At 38.5% G+C, this 17,784-nt stretch overlaps 1 protein-coding gene across 2 annotated transcripts in view; it reads right to left on the bottom strand.

Annotated features, from left to right (window-relative positions):
* LOC118631793 (syndecan binding protein) overlaps nt 1–9,122 on the bottom strand; it is a 43,591-nt gene extending 34,469 nt beyond the window's left edge. The window contains exon 1 of one of the 2 annotated variants that reach the window (XM_036264391.1): nt 9,009–9,122. The gene's annotated coding sequence lies outside the window, so the exon portion shown is untranslated. The remainder of the gene's footprint in view (nt 1–9,008) is intronic. The other variant, XM_036264390.1, reaches the window with a different exon arrangement.
* Nucleotides 9,123–17,784: the final 8,662 nt, after the last annotated feature.

Below are 17,784 nucleotides of genomic sequence, written 5' to 3'. Positions count from 1 at the left end.
TTAATAATACTGACTGCTGAGTCCTAGAACCAGAAACTAAAACAGTCAAGTCTGAAAATAGGATCCAGAAATCCACCCTTTAACCTCTCTGTGTTCAATGGACCCAATTTTAACGTTTTAGTGAGTTGTTTTTTTTCAGCAGTTCTATTTAATGACTTTTATTCTTTCTTAGAGATTTTCCAAAGAAAAATATATAAATAAAGTAATATTCCATCTTACAAATATCATAAGTGTTTTAATGTACCCATTTTAAAATCTAAGATCCATTATGTGATCTTAGTCAACTTTTTCCCCCATATCTTGAAATATTTTTGCTATTTTATCAATCTAGGAATTATTTAATCATTATTCATCAGTTATTCCAACCATGCTAAAAAACTAGTGACAAGAACAAAAAATCGTGTCACCTAGAATGATGATGCAATAGTGAAATAAATCATCCCATTATGCCACCCTTCAGTTTGTACTGCCCAACGTACTGCATCCTCTTTCAAGAATGTAGTCCAAAGATACCATCTTTGTAGCCTTTTTTCTAAAAAGAATTTAATGAACACAGTAAAAAATTTGGAATTTTTAATTCTGCAAAGAGAAAGCTGAGAGAGGAAGACACTGATTAGACAAATCAGAAGATGAATTCAAAGAGACAGGTAGCTGTGCTTTAGACTCTTATAAATGAAAAAATTAATCACATAAGTATAAAAAATGAGTTTTTGTATGGTGATATCCTAAAATTGAAATTCCTCAAACTTAAGAATTATTGCATAAACAAAATAGCTAATTAATAAAAGAAATAACATTTTTCATTCAGAAAGTCATTCAGAAGGAAGAACTTAATAAAGCAATATTCTGAAACAAGTCCCTGGATTCTGCTTTACTAAAAGTGAGGCAGGTTAGTAAGAAACGAGGAAAATTCCCCACCAATAAGAACACTAACCAATGATACCTAAAAACAGGTGGTTTAAATCACCTTAGTCAGAAAGATAACAAAAAAATTAAGAGTTACACTAATCCAAGGTAGAGCTGAAACTAACCAGAGAATGATCCCTAACCCTACTATACCCTCATTTTTACTAACTGACACACCCTGAAATCTAATTCTGCTGAGATCCTCCCCTGGGACCTCCCCTAAAATTCCCAAATATAGAAACCCTCAGGTCAAAGGATGCCAGTGTACTACCTTCTTTGAGCACAGCTATGCCCCCTCTGCTGCTTCTACCCGGAAGCTAAGGTCTAAGGGTCTCCAGGAGGCTTACATCCAGGGAAGCAATGGGCAGTGGCAGTTTATCCTGGGTTTACCCGCTAATCCTGTCTTCTCCAGGGGCCCTTCCTTTGCTTCACTGACCTAAGCATTAATAAACTCACTCTCACTTTCACCTGGAGTTGTATATAAAGTTTTTTCCTGCACAAGTCAAGAACCTGGAAGTCGCCTGACACATGAAAGGTTCAGAGGTTGCCAGGACAAGGTCAGCACCGCCCCACCCCCCCACACACATAAGGAAGCAGTCGGGTAGAAAAAGGATATTACCATCTTCTTTGATCTTTTTGTACTGTAAAATTTACATGACATAGTTTTTAAGTGGCCAAATGAAGGCAATGTTTAAACAAGGTGAGTGGAAGGAAACAGCAGATATATTCTTTTTTTAAAAATCTCACCCGAGGACATTTTTGCATTTATCTTTAGATAGAGCGGGAGGGAGAGAGGGAGGAAGAGAGAGAGAGAAACATCAATGTGAGAGAGACACATCGAGTGGCTGCCACGACACCAACCGGGGCTGGGGACAAACTGTAACCGAGGTATGCGCCCCTAGCAGAAACCCAACCTGGGACTCTCTGGTTCGTGGGCGGACGCTCTAACTGCTGAGCCAAACCAGCCAGAGCCAGATATATTCTTAAAAACTCATTGCACTTATTATTCTAATTGATATTAATTAAAAGTATAAATGAAAATTACTTGCAAATACAGAACTCAGAACATGATCATCCTCTCAATAAATTATGTGTCATTCAAGTTTGCAAAATTACTGCGTTTAACAGTGCAAGTGTTAGTCTAGGCAGATAGAAAGATATGAGCTGGGAAAGGCAGCTGGGGCTTGGAGAAAGCATATGTGAAACATGACTAACTGAAAATAGACAATGGAAGCGGCCGACCCCCCTATATGAGGAGGAGAGTCAGAACCCTCAGGATGTGGTCTAACCAGTGTCATAACACCTAGGTGAAGGAGCCTTATAGCTTAAAGACTCTCACTCACTCACTCACTCACTCACTCACTCATTCATTCAGAAATAAGAGAGGAGGAGACTTACTGAGGGGCTTGTCTAAGGATATAAATATCCCAAACCCCACCTAAGTGGGGCACTTGGTTTGGTCTCAGCCAGCCGAGTTGCCTGCTCAGGTTCTATTCTGAGTGTTATTTCTTCCCTACAAATAAATTCTCACCTGCTTTTGCTGCTGTGTTTTGGCTCTTGTTTGAATTCATTCCTATAAGCAAGCCAAGAACTGGGGGTACAAAGTACTGTCTCTGGCCAGAGATAGCCTCTGGATCACCGCTGACACAAGTAGAAAAATGACCAGATATTAATGACTTAACCTATTAAAGATTTATTTGATCTCTAGAATCAGTGTTGTATTTTGACAACCAAGTGCATAACGAAGAACCAAAAGTAGTTATAACCTAGAACACATTAGAGATGTATTTGAAATGTAGAATAATATTTATAAGATGTATTATGTTCTAAATTCATGCATGACAGTAATTAGTTGTACTCAAAGATGTTGCCCATTTCAGCTATACATATAGCTTCAAAGCTAGGAAAATTTATAATAAAAATCTGGGTTTCTTATGTTCAAGTTGTTACTAATTTTTTTTTTACTACCCTTTTATTTTCCCTTCTGCAAATTATTCAAAAAGTGGTCTAAAAATTTTTTTTTTGGCCTAAAGTATTTTAAAATGTTCACTGGACCCCAACAGTAAACAGTGATGACCATGTTTTCTAATGTATTGAGAATTAATAAGCAAGCAGATGATTCATATACAGTGTCAAGGAAAAGTACACACTTTGAAAAAGCCCTAAACAGTCTTCCAGAGCAATGTTCCCCAGAACTGGCTAATCATCAGGTCAGAATTACCTGGGCACTAGTTAAAAATAGTTCCCAGGCTGACACACATTTCATGGAATAACAGAATTCTTTTTAATAAATATCCATGGAGATTCTGATGCTAAGCCACTAAGAAATATAGTCATATAAAGTCTACTCTAAGAAGAAGAATTTCTTCTAATCTAAAAGATTTTATTTTACACCTATTGGACTGGCAAAAATCCAAAGTTTGACAACATTCTCTGATAATAAGCTGTGAGAAACACTCACACTTTACTTTGGAAGTGTAAACTAGTACACTTTCCACAGAGAGTCACATTACAATATCTAACAACATTATAAACACAGATACCCTTCAACCCAGCAATACCACTTTAGGTCTTTAGTCTACAAATATATTTGCAAATAAAAAGAGACATATGTACAGTTTATTCACTGAAGCACCGACTGCAATAGCAGAACACAAGAAATAGAGGAGGAAGTTCTATACACCTAATATTGCAAGAGGTTCAATATATTATCATTAACTGGAAAAACAAGCATGGCTTAGAGCAGTGTACTATAAAATATGCTAACACTTGTGTTAAAGTGAAGGGGGAAACTTAAGTAACAAGGAAAAAACGAGTACAAAATAAACCCAAAGCTAACAGAAGGAAGGAAATAATAAAGATTAAAACAAAGATAGAAGAAATATAGAACTGAAAAAATAGAGGAAATTAAACAAAATAGATCCAGAGACATGGAAGTAGGGAACAAATCTCAGAGAGAAGAGGGGTGGGGGGCAGGAAGAGATAAACCAAAGAACTTACATGCATATCCAATGGACACAGACAATAGTGTGGTGAAGGCAAGCGGGGAGAAGCAGGGAGGAGCGATCACCGGAGAAAAAAGGAGGGACATCTACAATACTTTAAACAATAAAGATAAAGAAAATAGATGAAACCAGAGTTGGTTCTTTAAAAAGATCAACAAAACTGAAAAAACTCTAGCTAGATGGACTAAGAAATAAAAAGAGAAAACTCAAAATACTAAAATCAGAAATGGCAGTGGTAAATTTACATGGGACTCTAAGAAATAAAAAGGATTATTGGAGGGTACTATGAACAACTATATGCCAAAAAAACAAAACAAAACTGTATAACATAGATGAAATGAACAAATTCCTAGAAACACAAAACCCATCAAGACTAAATCACAAAGAAATAGATAATCTGAATAGATCTATAACTAGTAAGCAGATAGAATCAGTATCAAAATCTCCCAACAAAGAAAGTCCCTGGGCCTGATGGCTTCACTGGTGAGTTCTTCTAAATATTTTTTTTTAATTAATATCAATCCTTCTAAAAATTATGCTAAAAAATGATGAGGGAACATGTCCTATCACTCTATGAGGACATCATTACCCTGATACCAAGGCTAGAACAAATATACTATAAAAAACAATACTATAGACCAAAATTCCTCATGAACCTTGATGCAAAAATTCTTAACAAAATACTAGCCAACAGAATTTGACAGCATTAACAGGATCATACAGACTGGCCAGTGTAGGTCAGTGGATTGAGTGTCCTCTCATGGACTGAGAGGTCCCAGTTCAATTCCTGGTCAGGGCACATGCTGGGGTTCCCAGCTTGATCCCCAGTAGGGGGCATGCAGGAAGCAACCTATAGATGTTTCTCACATTGATGTTGCTCTCTCTCCATTCCTCTCTCTCTCTCTCCATTCCTCTCTCTCTTTTTAAAAAAAAAAAATCAATTAAAATGGATTATACAGCTATATGCCTTTAGCAAGTAGGATTTATTGCTGGAAGAGCAGAATGACTCAACATATAAAAACTGATCAAAGTAATACATCACATCAACAAAAGGAAAGGGAAAAAAAACCACTTGATCATTTCAAATAATACAGAAATAGCATTTGATAAAACAATATATTATAATAAAAACACTCAACAATTTAGAAATAGAGGGAAACTATCTCCACATAATAAAAGCTATATATGAAAAAGCCACAGCAAATTCAATGGTGAAAGACTGAATACTTCTAAGATCAGGAACAAGGCAAGGAGGCACACTTTTACCACTTCTATTCAACAGAGTTCTAGCCACCACAATTAGGTAAGGAAAGAAAGAAGAAAAAAGAAATAAAAGCATCCACTTGGAAAAGAAGTAAAATTATCTGTCTGCAGATGATATGATCTTATGTGTTTAGGGTTTAGAATTTCTATCCTAGACTCAGAAAAAAATTGGTAGAACTAATAAATTCAGTTGGATATAGTAAATGCACAAAAATCAGTTGCATTTCTATACATAAACAATGAGCAATCTAAAAAGAAAATTACAAAAACAATTCCATTTACAATAGCATCAAAAAATAAAATACTTAGGAATTTAATCAGAGGTGAAAGAATTGCACAATAAAATCTACAAAACAATGCTGAAAAATTAAAGAAGATAGAAATAAATGGAAGCACATCCCATGTTCATCAATAAAGACTTAATGTTGTTAAAATGTCAAAATTATCCCCTACATGACCCATGGACTTTATTCAATCCCTATACAAATCTCTATGACTTTTTTTCAGAAACAGAAAAACCCATCCTAAAATTAATATGGAATCTCAAGGCACTCCAAATACTCAAAACAATTTGCCAAAGAACAAAACTGGAGGACTCACACTTCCTGGTGTACTATAAAACTACAGTAATCAGAACAGCATGGTATTGGCACAAAGAAATATGGATCACCCTGGCCAGTTTGGTTCAGTAGTTAGAGCACTGGCCTGCAGACCAATGAGTCTCAGGTTTGATTCCGGTCAGGACATGTACCTTGGTTGCGGTTCGTCCTGGCCCTGGTCAGGTCATGTGGGAGGCAACCAGTCGATGTGGCTCTATCACATTGATGTTTCTCTCTGTCTCTCTCTCTCCCTCCCTCCCACTCTGTCTAATAAGTGGAAGGGTGTCCTCGGGGTGAGGAATAAAAAATTAAAATTAAAAAAAGACATGTGGACCAATGGAACAGAATGGAAAGCCTGGAGATAAGCCCTCAGATATGTGGTAAACTGATTTTTGACAAAGGAGTCAAGACCATTCAGTGAGGAAAAGACAGTCTTTTCAACAAATGATGCTGGGAAAATTAGATATACACATGCAAAACGATGAAGGTGGACCTTATCTAATACCATATAAAAGAAACTAACTCAAAATGCATCAAGAATCTAAATGTAACACCTAAAAAAATTAAACTCTTACAGAAGATTCACAAGATTGGATTTGGCAAAGGCTTACTGGAGCATAGGCAATGAAAGAAAAAGTAGACATATTGGACTTCAAGAAAATTTTTCAATTTTGTGCAGCAAAAGGGACTATCAACAGAATAAAATGGCAACCCACAGAAAATATTTGCAAATCATATATATATATAACAGATTAATATCCAGGATACTTAGAGAACTCCTAAAACTTAACAACAAAAACAAACAAAATTAGCAAAGAACTTGAATAGACATTTCTCCCAAGAAGATAAAGAAATGGCCAACAAGCACATGAAGGTACTCAACATCACTAATCATAATGGAAATGAAATCAAAAGTAGGAGATAGCACCTCACACCCAATGGCTACTATAAAAAAAAAACAAGTGTTGGTGAGAATGTTAAGGAATTGGGACCCTTGTACTGTTGGTGAGACTGTAAATCACTATAGCTACTATAGAAAACAATATGAAAGTTTCTCAAAAAATTTAAAATAGAATTACCATATAATCCAGCAATTCCATTTCTGGGTATATATACCCAAAAGAATTGAAATCTGGGTCTTAAGACATTATTTATACACCTATATTCATAGCAGCAGTATTCACAATTGCTCACACATTGAAACAACCCAAGTGTCCATGAGAGGATGAATGGACAAGAAAAATGTGGCATATACATAAAATAAAATATTATTCAACCTTCAAATGGAAGGAAATTCTGCAATATGCTCACTTGAGGACATTACACTAAGTGAAAGAAGCCAATCACAAAAGGACAAATACTATATGATTCCACTTATATGAGGTACAAGGAGTAAAGAGTTCTGGGATGGCTGGTGGTGGTGATGGTTGCACAGTATCAATGTATTTAATACCACTTAAAAATGGTTAAGATGATAATCTTATGGGTATTTTACCACAATAAAAAGAAAAAAACAATGGGTGGAAATATATGTATATGTTTGTTTGTACAGGTACAAAATATCGCTGGATGGATATATCTAAGAAATGTAAAACGGCTGACTCCTACAGAAAGGGAGTATGGTTGGCTGGAAAACCTAGAAGGAAGACTAGACTATACACCATTTTTATTGCTTAAATTTTGAGTCATGTTACTACTTACTTCCTCAAAAACTAAATAAATGTACAAAAAAATGCTTGCAGCAATTACAAAGAAATTAAAAAGTACAATATAACTATTACCAGATGTGAGAAGTATTATTAAAAGTTGTTTAGGGGAATCTTTCTTTTTTTGAAAGTCTTGGTATTTACTACTTAAAAAGGTACCTAAATCTGGCAAAAACAGGAAAAGTAATAGTTGAGTCATGAGCAGTTTAAGGAAGTGTGGTTTTGTTGTTGCTGTTATAATTGAACAGTACACTTGAGTGCCAACTATTAGGAAAGTCTGCCTCTTTTGGTCATGATTTTTATATCCTTTCTTATTTTAATGCACAAACATAACTAAAAATTAATGTTGCCAAAATTATATCTATATTAATGCAGTGATAGTTTCTGAACCTTTTCAAAGAACTTCCTTATTTTTATTCTGTGGTACAAATCATTTGATCTATCCTATTTATGTACCTTTAAAACTCTAAAGTAAACAGAACTAAGTTGGTAACAGAGACAATATTTTGTTTAAAAAACAGCATTTTTCACTGTTTACCTATAACTGCAAATACAAAAACTAAAGCCTGATCAAATTTGAGTTTAAATTAATCACATACATATATTTGAGATAAGACTAACAGATTACAGCTGTTTTTCAATGTCACTTTCCTTTTCAATCAATTTTTTTTTCTTTGAAGCAAATGAATGTTAAAAGTTTGGTGAACCAAGTGTACTTTCTGAGTAATGGACTTACATAATAGAAACATAACAGTAAATGTACAGTAAATAATACATACAGAAATTCCTTTCAAAAAAACCGGCACCCATTAGGAGACGCATGATTAAATAAATCCACTTAGCGAAAAGGAAAACTTTGTACATCCATACGCCTTCACTTTCCCATTATTACCAGGAAATCCTGAAATAAAAGCTCTGAGTCATGAGATCTCAAGGGATAGTTCCTTCTGCACACACCCTACTGGAAACCTTTCTCCCTTTCCTCCAACTTCTCCAGAAAGCAGCGCACAACCACCTCTCCCCCACCCCCTTCCCGAAAGTCAGGCTTCGGCCACTCAACAAACACCCCCTGCTCCTTCCAAATCCCGGACGTTCCCTTGTGCCACCAAGGAAGGTGATTAAGTGCAACCCCCGGGAACGCGGAGCTCCGCGAAGAACCAGAGCCTGCGGCTCATTCTCATCCACAAGGAACAAAAAGGGTCGAGAAGCACCGGAATGCGAAAGAGTCCCCGAGCTGCGGCGGCGCCTGGGGCTGTGTCCAACCCCGGCCACCACACGGGCCGTGGCCGGACCACGGAACCAGCAGGCAGAGCGCACAGCTCGCGCAAACTTTCACCCGGGCCGCCGAGCGCACAGAGGGCGCCGAGCCCGCTGAGGAGAGGGCGTCCCCGCCGCCACCTTCCCCAAACCGTGGCGACCAAGACGCTCTCCGCTTTGTGACCCGAGATCTCCACGCCCCTGCCCTTCATCCCACGCCCTGACACGGCATGAGCGTCCCTCTTCCACCTCCCCACCCCAGGGCTGCTTACCTAGGCCGCAGGGAACCGCTAGCCGCTGCCTTCGATGCCTCCGGTCACCAGTACTGACTTCCCAAACCTGCGGAAAGGAAACCGGCGCGCACCGGAGGACCGCCCTTGAGGCGCATCATGGCGCCGCCCCCGCCTTCCCACCGCGCAGGCGCTGGGCGCCCAGTCAGCTGACCCGTCCCCATAGTAACATGGCAGCGGGGTGGTAGAGGCCAGCGGGCGCGGAGCTGCTGCTGCTGCTGCTGCTGCTCCCGCGATTGGAGAATGCAGAGTCGCCCGCTGCCGCCTTGCCTTCTGTTGATCACCTACCCCACCCTGCCAGTAAGAGCTCTACCCAAGGGCCTGGTGCCACTTGTTCACTGCTGCCTTGGGCTAAGCTCAGGGTCACGTGGATCCCACCTCGTCCGATACAAAAAGAGACTCCTTTGGCGCTTTCCTCCGCCAGCCTTGGGCTTCCACCATTGTAGTCACTACCCTCTCCACCCACAGGCTCAGGAACATTGCTCCCACTAACCCTTCTCAACTCCCGACCTCTTTGTGCTATAACTGGTCTTCGGCTTTGATCACTTTTTGTCCATCCCAACTAAAGTTCGTTGGCAGTTGAAGGTTTTGTGTAATAGTACACAAAAGTAACAGCTGTGTCCTAATGCAAAAACTAAAAAACTGTATTTCTTGAGGACCAACTGTGTTCCAGGCACTGTCCTAAGATCTTGATTTATATAGTCTAAATTGGTCCTTAACATTAATTTATATGATATGATTGAGATACATCTTCATTAGAAAACCCCAAAAGTCTAAATTCAGGATCATTTCCAAAGAACTGACACGTAGCCTTATTAAAATTTATAAGAGATTTAATCGGAGAAACACATATTTGGGCAAAGCAGCTAGGTGGCCAGCCAGGAATTAACAACATCCCTCCCAGGACAGAGCCTCTTTTTTATAGGGGGTTAAGAGTAAAACCATATAGTGGGTAGTCATGTAGACCACCAGAAAGTACAATGCATTTCTTTCTTTTTTCTTTTTGGTGTGGGTTTTCTTGTTATAAGATCTGTATATTGCACTTTGTGCCTACCACCCAAAACCAAATTATCCTCCATCACCATACATTAGGCCCCCTTAAATTCCCATACACCTACCCCATTCCCTCTGGCAACCACCACACTACTGTTTGCGTTCAAGAGTTTTAGTTTTTGGACATGGACAACAAAGCTGGGGACAGGGCGAGGAGGAATGGGTAGGAAGGTGTCAATGGGGGAAAAAAGGAGAAACATCTGTATCAAAAATAAATTAATTTAAAAAAAAGAGTTTTAGTTTTGCCCTGGCCAGTTTGACTCAGCGGTTAGAGCACCAGCCAGCGGACTGGAGAGGCCTGGGCTCGGTTCCTGCTAAAAGCACATACCTAGGTTGCAGTTTGTCCCGCCCTCCCCCCTCCCCCCCATGTTGGGGTCCATGGGTGGCAACTACTGGTTGTGTCTCTCTCACATCAATGTTGATGTTTCTCTCTCTCTCTTCCTCCCTCTCTCCCTCCCACTGTATCTGAAGATAAGTGCAAAAATGTCCTTGGATGAGGATAAAAATATAATTTAAAAAACGTTTTAGTTTTATATCCCACATGTGAGTGAAATCATATGATGACGAAGGGAGATCCTGAGATGACAACTATATATACAAGGGGCCTAGAAAGCAGCAGTCCCCTTTGAAATCTGATGATAGCTCCAGGAGGGATGTCTCCAAGAAAAGTAATATATTTGAACATAAAATTCTTGCTGCTGGGGATGGGGAGATGAATAAATGATAAGAAATAAGAGTAAAAAAAAAAAAAATGAGGCAAATTGTCCAAGAAAAAAAATGTAATCATATCACTCTACCTGACTTACATTTGAATAATCCTTATACAGGCATAATAAATCAACATATTATTAATTTACGCTCAAACTATGATCATAATTTAACAACAGATGCTAACATTATTTTCCAGAAGATGTTACTTTCTTTAGGATTTTCAGTGGTCTGATACAAAAATAGATCCACAAATATAAATACATTCTACAATTACCATGGTAGGGTACAGGGTACAACTAACCAAAGATTACATTGATTCTCTTTTTATTAGAGAACTAAATATTAAAATCTCTTTAATATTCCATGCTACACCTAAAGTATATAGTGCTCTTATTTAAAAGGATGCTTCCTGAATCTATTCCTGTCTTATAATGTTGCTTAAGGGTAGAAGTAAAGATGAGAATAATTACATTTTTATTCCATTTTCAGAACTTAGAATTTTGTCTTTTAAAGGTTCCTAAAATAATAATAATGAATAGCACTATCGTAATTAGCATTGTTGTTACTTCTAAAGATTTCATTTTAACATAAAAATAAAAAAATGTCGATCATTTGCAAGTCACTTGCTCTACTGAATTATGTAACTTCCTCTTCCTTTTAAAAATCTCAGTCACATGGTAAACCAGACTGCCCTAAACTTCTTATAATGTTATCTTTTATTCCAGAACACTTTTCTCTCCTCAGGGTTTTATATCAACAAAATTATGAATAATGTTTTGTTAAACAATAAAACCACCACTTAAAACACTCCACAGCTAACTTTCCTAGGAACAATTTGTTTATGCACATTCTAGAGAATCTCACTTAATAAGAGAACATGTTCCTGAAAAAAATGTATGCACTGTAAATTATATTTTGTCAATTCAGTCACTTTTTAAATGCACAAGGGGTACTTCCTGTTACAAAGAATATTGAAATATATCATTTTGTAAAATCTAAATACTTGTGAAAGTAAATAATTATTCCTTAGTAAATATCACTTTTTCATGTTGGATATGCATTACTGGTTATTTTATAATAGAACATCCCTGTGTAAATAAAAATAGTCACAATTTCTAGAGTATCATTTCCCCAGGTATTTACAGTGTTTACAAAGCTATTTTTAAAGTTCTTCCATAATAGATGACTTTGCCATAGTGAAGTGGTCATCTGTACTAAAAGTTCCATCACAGTTATGAGCCACACCTTTGACAGGTCGTAAAAAATATGGTTGGTTGACATATCAATACATTAAACAGAGCTTGTAAATATAAGTTAAATTAATTTATAGTATGACATTTGGTTCTTCTTTCAAATGTGTGTGTTGAATTCTGCTTTCTTAAAAATTTAAAATAAACTTTACCATAGTTAGAATATTCTTCCTTCCACAAAATGGAAATATTTGTGGGCTTATCAAAAATACTTAAAGCAAAGGTACAGTGACTTAAAACAAAGGTACAGTGACTCCTTAAAACAAAAAAGGAGTCTCAATTGTCAGTTGGGCATTTATTTTGTTTCAAGGCTCTATCTTCTCCCTTTTGCACTGGCCATCATGATGGATAATATTTATGTGGATCCTGAGAAAAAAGATACCTTCGAAGAAGAGCTCCAGGTGGCTGACTGAGCTAAAATTAAAACAAAACAGAGCCTAGCAGCCATTTCTAAACAGGGGCCTCTCATGCAAACCTCACATCACCTACTTGTACTGTGTTTCTGCCATCTGTACCAACCCTTACAATGGAACTCCTGGAATCCTACTTTAACCAATAGGACTGAGGCTTTCCCCATCCAATTGGAGCTGCCACAGCTATATCTCCATCAGCTTCTTAACCAACCAGTCAGAGCAGTTCCATTCTGACCAGTCCCAGTGCCTTTTGAACCAATCAAACTGCAAGGATTTGAATTTGGAGTCCTCATTTGCATGAGGACAAACCAATCAGGGACCAGTGGCAGGGACTTTTGTTTGTGTGAGTCAGCTCCCTTCTGGCTTTGAGTGCACTTTTCCTTTCTAGGGAAGACTAAAGACTGCATTCCCCCGCTGGAGCTGAAACACCAAAGATGTCTCGCAGAAGCAGAGCAGGTCAGACCAGACCAGGCCAGACCAGGGTAAAGCAGACCAGCAGGGAGCAGAGCAGATCTGTCTAGTCAGAATGGGGCTGGGCCCCAGGGCCTCCTCATAGCTGCACTGTTTTCACAGCTGTGCTGTATCACAATAAAGCTGTTTGCACTGAATAAAGTTTCCTTCTACACCATACCCCAAACCCTGAAATTTCTGTTGGTGTTGAATTGATGCCAACATTTTTATTGACACTTACAATGACAAAAATTTAAATATATGTTAGACCACTTGATGCAGGATTCCTCTAACAGAAAATATAAAGAGGTGATTAATAATATATAAGAATTTATTATAGTACAGTTTGAAATAGCCATGTTGGTAAAAGGATGTGGTTCTTTCTACATTAGGGTTCAAAACGACAGTCATAGGAACACTAACTACAATATTTGTGGCCACTTATGTTTAGCTTAATTTTTAATACTATCTGGAATATTTAAGACCATCTGGGTTGTGTCAAAAAAGAAGATCGTTGAACTCTCTGAATACATGCACATTTCATAGGAGATGCACAACAATGACATTTGAGTTGCCCTGAGTTCCAGAATTTATTGGCTGGTGTTTCTCAACCACACAGGACAGTACTCTTTCAGTATGTTGGAAATTGTATTTGCTTTTAAGTGTAGAATTCTATTTGGGATTCCTCCCTAAGACGTGGATACACACACCCTTAAAAAGAATGCCATGCTCTGTTCCAAATTACACATGGCCAAAAGTGTTCCAGATGTTCGGAATCAACCATATTAGTTGTATTTACACAGCCAGGAAAATACATAATTTCTGAACCGTATTCATATGGAAAATTACTGTAGTTTCATTCATGTAGTTGCTTTTGTGTGGATAATGGGGCGATTATATTAATTTGACCTCTGAATCCCACCTTCATCCTTCAGCTTTTGTTTTCATCCTTACTGTCTAATTTTACATGTAAGCAGAAATGGCCTTTGCTTTTCGTTTTTGTTGTTTCTTCTGTACTAATCATTACTTCATCTTACAGAAACTTCCTGAGGGCTGGGGCTATGCTTCAGGTGGTCTTTCATGCCTGGCACATGCCTAAGGAACAGAAAAGATTTCTAGAATTCAAGAATTCCGGTGTTTTCCTGTTTCTAGGATCCATACTGTGTTTTACATTTTAACTATTCAGAACTTAAGATTTAGGTCATGATCAATGCAAATAGACTACTTCAGTTGCCAGGCCAAAGAGTACGTTGAGACAGGTTACTTTGTCTGCTCACCTATTCTCTTTAGCCGGGCTCAGAAGGTACCCCTTGAACAGGCTGCATTGTTTACATTCATAGGACTTCTGGCTGTTATATTTTTTTTATTGACATTTTAAAACTATGTTTTTATTGATTTTTTTAGAGAGAGAGAAAAGGAGAGAGATAGAAACATCAATGTGAGAGAGAAACATCCATCAACTGCCTCCTGCACACCCCCTTCTAGGGATGGAGCCAGCAACCCTGGCACACGCCCTGACCGGGAATAGAAAAGGCAACCCTTTGGTGCATAGGATGATGCCCAAACAACTGAGCCACACTGGCCAGGGCCCAACTGTTACATTTTTTACTTAAGTTGGGATTCCTGTTGTGACTGAAAATGCCTTTAAAAAGATTACACAATACAGTTACTCAAACCCACTAGGTACAAAGTAGATTTCCTGTACAATGAGAGACAACAAAACAAGGCCAGAAAAGAGCAGGATTTCCTTATCTTACCCTGCACATATTTTAGGAGGTCATTTCCTCTCTGGGGATTGGTCTTTTTTCCAGTGATTGACTCTATGAAGGCCCAGCCTCTGCAGGGGAGGCTACATCACAATAACCCTAACATCTGTTAAACACCTGTATAGAATGAGCAGGGGAATCTTTCAGGTGTGAGATCTGGGCCAGGCATAGGACATTGGGAGAACTAGGTATACTCTTGTTATTTGAAGCCGAAGGTCTGGAAAAGGATACTCAGGAAGATTAGCATGGACCACCAGAATGTTGTGCCTGCGTGAGAGGTGCAGGGATGGGCTTCCTGACCAGGACTTGGGAGGCAGAGCAGCCCTCTGAGCTATGCCACTGGCACAGACGCAGGAAGTACTCCATGTGCTTAGTGTACGTGAATCTCCTATTAAAAGTACAGGATTATTACTGGAACTCTTGAAAAGTAACAGGGTGACATCCATTTTTTAATTCTCAAATCCTAGGAGCCAATGTAGGCTGTGGAATCCACGCTCCACAGTGGGAGGTGCAACCTGTCCTATGTATTGTTTGTCAAGTCAAGTTAGAACTGGTTATGTATGGTCTTACAGCTCATTCTTCCTGGTATCCCCAACAGATGTGTAAAATACCTTTACCTGTTACTTTTTTGTACGCGCAAGCATATCCCCTCAGCTCCATTTCCCTGGGAACCTCTGTTTCAGAGCTTCATCTGAGCAGTTGGCTCTTCTGACAGCTGTTTACCAGGACTTTTCATGGTCTTTGCCCCCGCCCCCCCGCCTCGCCCCTCCGCCTCGCCCCACCGTTCTACTGAGTCCCTAACTCTTGCATCACCACCTTCACCCTCTCCTTTGGGAAAAGCACATTCTCGGGAAGCTTCCTGAGAAAAAGATCGTAAAAGGTAAAATGCTTATGGCTTTGCATTTTTGTTTCCTCTTATTATTATTATTATTTATGTATTATTTTGTTAATGCTCACCTGAGGATATTTTTCCATTTATTTATTTTTGATGGAGTGGAAGGGAGGGAGGAAAGGAGGGGGAAAGAGAGAGAGAAAAGAGAGAGAGAGAAAGAAAGAAGCATCAATGTGAGAGAGACACATTGATTGGTTGCCTCCCGCACAACCCCCAACTGGGCGGGATCAAACCAGCAACTCAGGTATAACATGCCCTTGACTGAGAATTGAACCCATGACGCTTCGGTCCGAAGGCTGACGCTCCAACCGCTGAGCTAAACGGGCCAGGGTAAGGCTTTGCGTCTTTCAAGATTTTGTCTTAAATGATAAAAGAAAAGAAAATTATGGAAGAAAGGAAATTAGAAAGCTAACTTTGACTGAAGAATTGGTGTTAAAATGTGAAAGATAAATATTATCTTAGTTATAGTTTGCTCTGAAGGTATTTTTTCCTTAGTAGAGTCAGTTTTTTATAAAATTGTACATGTATTCATTTAAAGCTTTTCACTCTAAAAGCACACACTAAAATAACAAGGCATATGGGGTACATAGGGTTGGGGCACACCAATCACATTGCTCAACTTTATAATAAGAGCACCAACAAAAGCACTAAACATAGTTTAAAAAAAAAAACAAAAAAACAGCTCAGTTAGTCTCCATTAGCAACCTCTGACATTGAGTTTGCACTTTCTTCTTTGAGATTTAGGGGCATTTATATCCAAAAGGTCAGATTTATCAAAACTAAAAATTTGATTCAGGAACCTTCATCATTTTTTTAAATACGGGGGGAAATATTTTTGTAACTTCCTTATCTGTCTTCACAGCTTCACTGGATAGCTTAATGCCGATAAATGCATGGCGCTTCTTGAAGTCACTAAACTAGCCCTTGCTTTCTCTAAAAAAAAAGTAAGCTCTGTAGGATCTCTTTCTTAAGGTGTTCATATATTGCTAAGGCTTATTCTTTCATTGTGGAGAAAGTTTGCTTCTGATTTTTTGGAAATCACATACTGGGAAAAATTATGTATGAATCAATACAACTTCAGCTTTATTACCCTGATATTAATTCCCCATGTCTGAGCTCATTCATATTGCCGAAACACGTCATAGCAGAACAGACCTTAGATTTTATTCCTTGAAAGACTTTAGGGAATACACCACCCCTAGAATTCTACTACTAGTTGGGTTTGCTTCTATCCCCCTCACTCTGCGTTCATTTTCCTCAATCCTCGTTTCTCTTTATATTTTTCTATATAAGCAAGGAAAATAGCCTTGATTTAGTTATGATTATATTCTGTTGCTCACAGAAACCTACAGTAAAGTGGCTTAAACATAATAGACATCGATTTTTCTCACATAAAAGAAATCCAGAAGTAAGACCGCTTCATGATGCCCATTTCCCACGGTTCTGTTATTAAAGAAGGGAGAATGGACATTATGACGCAATCTGCATTATCTGCCACAGTATTATTTCAAAATATCTAATATGTATTGAGCATTAGAAACATGCCAGAAACTGGGTCAAAGATAAGTAAAACTCGTTTTCTACCATTAAAGATACATGACAATATGATGAGCAAAGTTTGATACAAGAATTCATGGTAAGTCACAGAACCTGGATTCAAGCCCCCTATGGAAGAGTGCTTTTCCTAGTGTGCACCATCAAAAAAATTTTTATTTTTATTTTTATAGCAATATTGCTACTTGCTTCCCAGTCACACCTCAGGAAGCAGATTTTCACCCTGAAGCAGATTTTTCTTATGTGCGAAGGAGCAACAGCCAATTCAATGAAAGAACTCAAAGACATTTTACAGGAAAGAAAGCAGCAATCTCATCCTCGTCCTCTAAGATTTTAAGTTATGGAAATCTTCCAGAATCAACAAGGGTGACCCAGATAAAATTGCATGACTAGGTGTGAGAAATGGGGCCCCGGAAACAGAGTTGCTGTAAAGTTAGAGGGGAGCCCGCTCTGATACTGAGTCCGAGAGAGAAGTGAAGGGTGGGTGCACCTGGATCTTGTGACGTTGGGTCCAGGACTGAATCTGGCCCAGTCTCCAGAAGTCAGCTTGTGCTTCAGAAATACCTGCGCATCTAAAAGGACAGTTGCTTCTAGATACAAGAACTGGAGTACAGAACTGCACTGCAAGCTCGTATCCCGGAGGTTGACTTCCTGGGAACCCACAGCCAG

The sequence above is a fragment of the Molossus molossus genome, unplaced genomic scaffold, assembly GCF_014108415.1.
Source record: "Molossus molossus isolate mMolMol1 unplaced genomic scaffold, mMolMol1.p scaffold_m16_p_16, whole genome shotgun sequence".
NCBI lineage: Eukaryota > Metazoa > Chordata > Mammalia > Chiroptera > Molossidae > Molossus > Molossus molossus.
This window is presented reverse-complemented; position numbering and strand designations above follow the sequence as displayed.